Source organism: Gymnogyps californianus, chromosome 4 (assembly GCF_018139145.2).
Source record: "Gymnogyps californianus isolate 813 chromosome 4, ASM1813914v2, whole genome shotgun sequence".
NCBI classification, from domain to species: domain Eukaryota; kingdom Metazoa; phylum Chordata; class Aves; order Accipitriformes; family Cathartidae; genus Gymnogyps; species Gymnogyps californianus.
The window spans coordinates 23,451,921-23,460,964 of NC_059474.1; the positions used below are offsets into that span (position 1 = coordinate 23,451,921).

The 9,044-nt window shown below is 34.1% G+C and overlaps 1 non-coding gene across 1 annotated transcript; it reads right to left on the reverse strand.

The window, feature by feature from the left end:
- Nucleotides 1–2,801: 2,801 nt before the first annotated feature.
- LOC127016339 (U6 spliceosomal RNA) lies at nucleotides 2,802–2,911 on the reverse strand. The gene has a single exon (XR_007766487.1). It is a non-coding gene; the product is annotated as a U6 spliceosomal RNA (small nuclear RNA).
- Between the last annotated feature and the right edge of the window lie 6,133 nt (nucleotides 2,912–9,044).

The window sequence follows — 9,044 nt, forward strand, 5'->3', positions numbered from 1 at the left end:
ATTTTGGATAAAGTCCATTTGAAAAGATGGAGTTACTTTATGAAAAACACTAATTGTGGAAATTTTTTTTTAATTCCAAAACAAAATAAAAACAATATTTCCCATAAAATGATTTAAAGAATGATTTCTTATAGCCTTTTATATGTTTTTCTTTCCTATATTATCTTTAATCTTTTATATTATTCTATTACACAGGGACTGTCTTGCACAATATTACAAAATGACATTTCATAATTTAGAATTGTGAAATACAGAGATATATATAGAGACCATGAGATATCAGTTATGTCCTGTTTGGATAAGTCCTGTCTAAATCTTTTCTGATAGATGTTTTTCTATCTGTTTGTTGTCACTATTTGGATTGTTTTCTGGGGAGAGGAACAAGGAGGAGAGAAGGAAAGAAACCTGGGAAGACAGAGTGTTGCTTTATTAAATTCCAGTGACAGAGATTCAGCCATGTGATATTCCTTTCTTCGTAAGTAGATATGAAAAAAATTAATTGTGGCAGCTTTTTGCTTCTATTTTAATGAACACTTTCACCTTCTGACATCTGATCATTGAAGAATACTTCACTTATCAGCTCAGACAATTTAAACAATAAAATTGGAACAAAAAAAAAAGATTTTGCTGCACTTCAAGCTTCTGCATGGCGGACTTCTGCCTATTGGATAATGATGTCAATTTTTTCTGTAACTTCCGTCTCTTTTCGAGCTAGGCATACATGTTCACATTTGTATTAGCTCATGCATTTTTCTTGCTGCAGTTGTAGAAACCCAAATTTCACTATAAACCCATAGAAATACATAGAGGTGTGACTTCTTTTGATCAAAATCTCAAAACTCCTCTTTTACAACAGCAGTTTTCTCTTTCTGTCTGTATGTTTGGCATGCATTTCTGGATTATAGGAAATCATTAAAAAATAGAATGACAAATCTTTGGGAGGGATGCACTTTTGGTTCTTTTTATTTGAAGCCCACAGTTCTCGTATGTCCTTAAACATATCTTTTAATGCATAAGTCATAAACAAATCTTTTAAAGAAACAAAAAAATCATAAGGTGCTTTGGAATTCAAATGTATACTTACAATTGGATTAAGACGTTAGAATACTATAGTATTGTATCTGTTATTTAAAAATCAATGGGTACTGTTATGACACTCTCCATTGATGATTTAGACTGAATATTTTAATACCAATCCATTCTTCACATCCAAAATTTCACAACATGCCTTTAGGCAGGGTTACTTAACTGTTTATAAACTTCCAGACTGTTCTCATGTAGAAGAAATACTTTTTTTGGTGATCGTGGTGGTTTGTGGTGGTGGTTTGTTTTGGTGTTGTGTTTTGTTTTGTTTTTTTTTTTAAATGGGAGTAATGTTAGTGGTTCCTTTTGGAAGAACGCATCACATTGAAAACTGTGGTTTTGGTTGGGGGTGTGTGTGTGTTAGGGTTTTTTGTTGGTTTTTTTGGTCAATATCTAGTTCCTTCTGTGATGATTCTAAGTAAAAACATAGTTTCCCATTTAGAATTACGATTGAACCTATTCAATAGTTTATGTTGCTATTTTTTTCCAGTGACAGAAATACTAAACATGTTTCTTGAAACAACAAAAAAATTGAGAAAAGCCAAATGAGTGCCATTGTCTTGTATGTCTTCCTATCTTCATAAGACAAAATATCCTACAACAGCAACTGAAAACCTCAGTCCTTAAGTGGAGAGACAGGCATAATATTTCTTTGCAATAATAAAGTGGAGCACTTGCGTAAGTCTGCAAGATGATAGCCAAAACCACTATCTCTTTTGACTTCTGGGAGTAATTTTTGCTAATACGGAGTTAGGAACCCGCAGTGAAAACAAACTGCTCTATCTGATACTATCTTTACATGAGAGGAAAAATAAATAAGAACTAAGTGGGAACTACTCAGTTTTGACATTGTTAGTGGATGTATCAGCAAAGCTGCAGGCCTATGACAACAGATTGATGACATCACTGACAGGGAGGAATCCATTCACTAGAAACCTAGCATTTATTAAAAGGACTGGAAGAGGCAACAGAACAGCAGATGGAGGACAACTTCAGTATGATTAAGTTTTGACTGGAGCAAATGCTGTCATTGAGAACTATTGTTTTTCTATTCTTATGATTAAAATATTGCTAAAAATTTTCAGATGTGAATGAGAAACAATGATGTTAATTCAGGTTGTTTGTTCTCCTTTGAAATTGTCAGACCAAGGTGACCTAGATATCTGTTAATACCATTTAAACAATCTGAATTTATGATCAGGGTTATAAATTGCTACATATCCCACCATGGTACTGTAGGTTAACTCCAAACAATGGTTGCTTGCAATTCTATATGGAACAAATGGAATAACCTCTTGAAGTAGGTATCTTCCTGTTAAAATAAAGAGTAGATTAAGCTACAGTGGACCTTTACAAATGTGAAGGGAAACACACAGCAGAAAACAATGACTCTAAAAGTCGGGTTTTTTTCTACTTTTAATTATGGGTTAGATATTAGGATTGATAGACCTCATATATAGCGGGCCTCAGATCCTCGATATCCGCGACTCCAAAACCCTAGAGGTTGACCTCGGGTCTCCCCAGGTGCTTTCTGCCACAGACTCCAGGTAGGGCCATTCTCCTCGGCTGCGGTGTAGAGCACATTTTTAACATCTGGTTCTGCTCAGACTGGCCCAAGGGCTATTGCATGAACTATCTCCCGTTTAATCTGTTCAAAGGCTTGTTGTTGCTCAGGGCCCCATTTAAAATCATTCCTCTTCCGGGTCACTTGATAGAGAGGGCTTATGGAACACTTCACAAATTTGCATGTCATCCTTGCGCAGGGGCCATGCTAATCTTCTCTGTGTCGTTGCAATTTTAGTATATGATGTGCTGCCGAAGCGAGCACATGCTGTGTCAGTTCAGTTACCACAGAAAAATCCCTCTGATTTGACTGTTGGAAAGACCAAGAATCACCTAATATGGGTAGTGAGGAAAGTGGCATGAAATGGAGTCAGACAGGAGGTAAAAAATGAGAATACTTAAGAAAGGCAATTCAACTTTGTTCTGTGTATTTGACCTGTAAATATAGGAAGAAGACAGATCATAAGACAAATTCCACTTAATCTCCTATTTATGCTTAAATTCAGCTACTTTTTGGAGAATCATTTCTGAAAACAGAGAGAAGTAATCCTTTTCAAATATAATTGTGATTATATTTTTAAAAAAATAGAAAAGAAGACACTGAAACAAATGGCAAAACGTTACGAAGAGAATGTCAGACGCAATAACTAACTGAGGAAAAGCTTCTGCATTTTGTACCAATACAAGGATTGAAAAAGTAATTACAAAAATAACTACAAATCTAATAAACATCACTGAAGTAAAACCTGGGAAATTTCAATCTTAGACTTGCAAGCACTGCCAAAGAAGAACTTAGGAAGGGATATGTATTGCTTTAAAGCAAACCTGTCACATGAGTTAGTATGATTGTGAACAGTTCCTTGGTTTCAAGAGGGGAATAAAAATGTCAATTCCTCAAGATGTACCTGTTTGGATAGCTCTTTGGATAGGAAATTTAAATTGTCTCACAAAAATATTAGGAGCTTTTTGCTTTCAAAGAGCCAAATATCAAAAGCATAGCAAAAAATCTCTCCCCTACCCTTGATATGCTAAAAGCGAATTATTAATGATGCAAAATCAAGTATTCTGAGGTTAGGAAACATTAGACTTAATTCATCCCACTTGTAGGTGAACAATGTGATACAAACTCCAGTTTCATGATCTTTTACTGTCTTTTCCATAGGTCTTCTGCCTTATTTGTTGCATAGAATTGATGATGATCACCTAATGAGCAGTATTTGAATATTTCCTTTGTCTTCCCAGTTCCATCTGTGGCTCCAGATCTTATTTACTATTTCTCTAAAGAAAAGATTTTAGATAGACTTTCTACAGCATTTAACATCACTGTTGTTTCTGATTGCTTCAAAAGAATAATTAATGGATTTTCACAATGGTCATAGCATGGGAGAGGGTAATTGTCCTGGTTTCAACTGGGATAGAGTTAATTTTCTTCCTGGTACCTGATACAGTGCTGTGTTTTGGATTTAGTATGAGAATAATGTTGGTAACACACTGATGTTTTAGTTGTTGCTAAGCAGTGCTTATCCTAAGTCAAGGACTTTTCAGTTTCCCATGCTCTGCCAGTGAGGAGGTGCACAAGAAGCTGGGAGGGAGGATAGCCAGGGCAGCTGACCTGCACTAGCCAAAGGGATATTCCATATCACAGGACATCGTGCTCAGTATATAAACTGGGGGGAGTTGGCCAGGAGGGCCTGATGACTGCTACGGGACTGGCTGGGCATTGGTCAGCGGGTGGTGAGCAATTGCATTGTGCATCACTTGTTTTTCTTGGGTTTTATTTCTCTCTCTTTTTGTTATCATCTCCCTTTTCATTACTATTATTATTATTTTTTAAATTTTATTTCAATTATTAAACCGTTCTTATTTCAACCCATGAGTTTTAGTTTTTTTCTGATTCTCCTCCCCATCCCACCAGGACGGGGGGAGGAGTGAGCGAGCGGCTGCATGGTGCTTAGTTGTCGGCTGGGGTTAAACCACGACAGTAATATTGTCTGGTTTATGGAGAAGATCTGAATCACAGACAGATAAGTATCTAAAGTATATCTACCTGTCTTGGGTACTGAGTTTGGAATGCACAGAACCTGATTTCTCAGTGTACCTAATATTATAAAGTATTTCATATGTTCAAAGCACATCTCCCATTGAGCAACACTGCAGCTGTGAGTGCTTAGTACCGCTGTAAATGAGGCATTCACAATCTGACATTAGACTCCCACACAAACAGAAAACCAGGTAACTGATGACTTAGGAAAATTCTGATGATTAGCATGGCAATTCTGGACAGAACCAGGGATAGAAACAAGCTCATGAAAACAATTTTTCTTTGTTTTAACCCTGAGATTTTTTTTTTTTTTTTTTTTAATTCTGCATCATTTGTTTGGGAAACTTTCTGCCTGAAACATAAGATCTATAGACAAAAATTTCCTTTCCATAAACAGTGATTTATCACCAGGGAACTTCTATTCCATGCATTCACACATAACAACATTTTGGCGTAAGATAATAATACACAGTCCAAAAAAATCCATAAAAGATACTGAATTAGTCATTATTAAATTAGAAGTTGAGTGTGCAGCTTTAATGTTCATTTGACATACCTAAAGTGAATGTATCTGCTCCTATGTGTGTAATATTATATGAGCTAAATCTTCTGCTATTTCAGCTAAAGGAGAAAATTATCACAATGTTGTTTTTTTCTTGCTCTAAAATACAGAAAAATAATGGACAGTTTGCCTAGTGATCTTAGTGATATTGGCTGTTAGAAGAGAAATTATGAAGTCCAGGAATCTTCTGTTCCATTCTAAGCTATGGAAAACAGTATACACACAATTTCACACACTAACATGATCACTTCTTCCTTATCAAGGTCTTGTCGTTAGTCCTTTCTTCTATGTTTCCACCTTGCAGACACTGAACTGTTGCATAACCACATTTAATTTCACTCCTTTCAACTCTCTTTAATTTTCTGAAGACTTCTTTTTGCTGTTTCCCTGCATACTTCTGTATCAGTATCTGTATTTCTTTTGAACAGGCTATTGCCCTGTTTTGCTGAATCAAACAGGTTTCTTTTTTGTACTCTCACTCAAATAAGAGGAGGATAAAAGGAACTTAAAAACAAGGTTCTTAAGTTATTTTTATTTTTGATTTTTATTTCAGCTGAACTGAAAAATTTTGGCTTTCAGCTAAACTGAAAAATTAATTGCTTGTGAACACACTAGACCACTCTTTTTCATTATCAGCTACAGAAAAACACCTAAAACTCCCAGCTCTCAGAGAATTTCTCATGCCTTTAAGTGGCACTTCTGGAGACCTTGGCTACATTGTAGTCCTGGCCCACATTTCAAAATTTTGATGGCACCAATTCTCAGGCAGTCAGTCTGGAATCCATGAAATGGTTCCCTTAAAATTGCCTAAGATCCATGGATCTTCAGCAGTTTAGTGGACGTGGAATACAAAATTTCATTTCAATAACCATTTTTCATTTATGTTTTTTTGTTGGAACAATTCCAGTAAGTGCTACAGAGAATCAGAAGACATTAGCTCAGGTTGAGTACTGTGCTGAAGCAGCTATATAGTTTGCACATTTATATTCAAATCACTTGGAACATGCACTAAGACAACTGAGACATGTCTTAATAAAGATCTTTATTAATACAGTGCTGATGATATTGTAATATAGCCTGACTGTAAAGTCAGTCATACCTCTGCAGATAATTCCTGTTTCTGCTACTGAAAGAAACTTAATGTTTATGAAATTTTTATGGGGTACATATAAGCAGATTTTATCCATAAAGCATATGCTTGAACATGTATGTATACTTATAGGACGACTCATTCAGGTGATCATCACTTACTGCTGAGGATTAGCAAAATAATTCCTGATATCTCAACAAATTGTCTTATAGCTAGCTAATACCAAGCAACAGCTACTCAGGGTTACTGTTCTTAATTTCAGAGGTTTTCTTCTTGTCCTGTAGATATTTTTCTTCCCATTCCAAGGTCTATTTCTGACTATCATTTTTTGTCTTTCAGTTCCAACAACACTTAGAAATTTTTAAGATCTATGTGGAGACCAAAATGACTGCATGTGAAGTCATATGCTAGTCTTTAAAATTGCCTAACACTGTTTTTCTTTTTCCCTATACTATACCCTAATGACAAACAGCAACGTTTAGATTTTTTTAATTTTACTACTGATTAGGGCCTTTCAGCTTCAGACTTCCTCCTACTGCAGTGAATTAACATCACTGTATATGATACCATCCCATGTAATAGGACTATAAGGTCAAATTACTTCCAAAAATGAACATGTCTGTAAAAGAAGTATGTTATTACAGTACCACACAGTACAACTATTATCATGGTTTTCACTCTTTTCTTAATCAAACCCTTTTCAGAAATGTATGATTGAGCTTAAAAATCTACTATGTGATGAAATTGCTTAGACAGATCTTAGACGATTAGAAATATATTAAAATTAAATGTGTGTGTAAATTTGCAGTACTCACTGTGTTTATTAAAGATATGCTTGTTATATATAAAACACAATTGACATTTAATTTTCATATGTTGGAGACAGAAATAAAAAATATAGAATTCTAAAAATATATAGACATTCAGTTTATTTGTATTTAAATATTCTAATAACACTTGGAATACAGAATTTCAAAATATCTGTATCCTGGTAGAATCTTGGCGTTGAATAACACCTCTTGGCTACCTTTTGGTTTAAAATGTTGAAATTAAGAGCTTTGCAGTATTCAGAAAAATTGATCGAATGTTCTTATGCAAAACAAGAATATTTCTATTACAATAGTTCTGCAGCTTGCATAGCTAGTGGGTAAAATAGCTTTTAGGAGTTTGACGGGGGACAGAAAAGTCACCTTTCAGTTTCCTTATGTACCCTTTGGAGAACAATTTAGCTGTTTCAATCAGTTAATTCATTTAAAACCAACAACAAATTTCTCCAGAACTTCAAAAAACTTCAAAACTAAAACGCTAATGAACAAATTCTTCTAAGTCTCAGGAGCCATTAGTAGTTGTATGCCTGTCAGCATACAGGAAATCTTCAGAATTTAGATCAGGCTTTATTATACAAAACAATGAAAAAGTAATTAAATGTTGATTAAAAGATAATACAATCAGGGTTAAATTTGCTATTTTTTGTCTCTGGGAACTGCTGTGTTGAAATCAGTATTAGTTCACTTGAGAAAGGCAAAATGAGATATGGTCCTTTATAGTTAAAACATGCATTCTTGTGATTTTTCACATGAAAGTCTAACTATAGCTTAACAAAAATGTAGTTGTTAGATGCCTGAAAAAAAATATCCTGAAGCTTACAGTTTCTTTGGGAGATGATTTTTATGGATTTCATCCATCCAGGGAATCATTAATCTTTGAATCAAGCTCCTGTGAGAACTTGCATGAAATGTTCTTAAAATTTCCTCAAAAGAATGAAGCAAAATTTCTTTTTAGAAACCTGATTTCTGCCATTTGCCTTGAATGATTATTTTTATCCATTGTCTATTTCCCCACTTCTTCCATATTATTTAAATAGCATTTAGGCCTAATTACAGAATCACAGAGATTTGAAATTAAAACTCTGCCTGATTCCTCAGGTTTTTTTTCCCAGGTGGACAATGTTAATCTCTGTATTCTATATACATCTGTAAAATAAATTAATAACACATATGAACTCTGAAGAGGACTTGTCACTGCATGAAAAAGTCCTGTATAATCAAATAAAAGAACCGTACTGGATTTCATCAACAAATTACCACATCATAAGGATATTGGTTCTTAAAACATTTAACAAAAAATAATTTCTTTATCCTTTCAGATAAACAATTTAAAAAAATGACAAAACCCCAAACCCTATAACTTTGTAAGGATTTGATTTCTTGTCTTTGTGGAATGGAAAAATTCTGAAATCATCTAATATTTGGCAAATCTAGAAGAAGTATTTATAGATTTATTTTTTTAGTTGATTAAAATGAAAGCAATGATAACAAATCCTGGTACTAAAATGATTATATATGCAAGCTAATAAGAAAAGGGAAGGGGAGAAAAAGAAACAGAAGACAGATACTCCCTGCATTTAATTTCTGCCCTAAAATACACATAATTCTTAATGAACATTTTTCATACAGCTCACATGCTTTGTTAGCTTTTCATATAAATAAAAATATGATAGTTTGAATGACACCACTTATTAAATTGACTATTGTTTAGCCAGCTTGATAATCATGGACTACAGTATTTTGATGCATTGTATTCAGGCATTAAAAAAAAAAAAAAAAAAAAAAGAAAGCCACCTTTGATGATATTTCTTTCACTCTTAAGAAAGATAAGAGTACACTCAAACAGTTATTACAGAGCAATCAGCGCATTGTTAATCA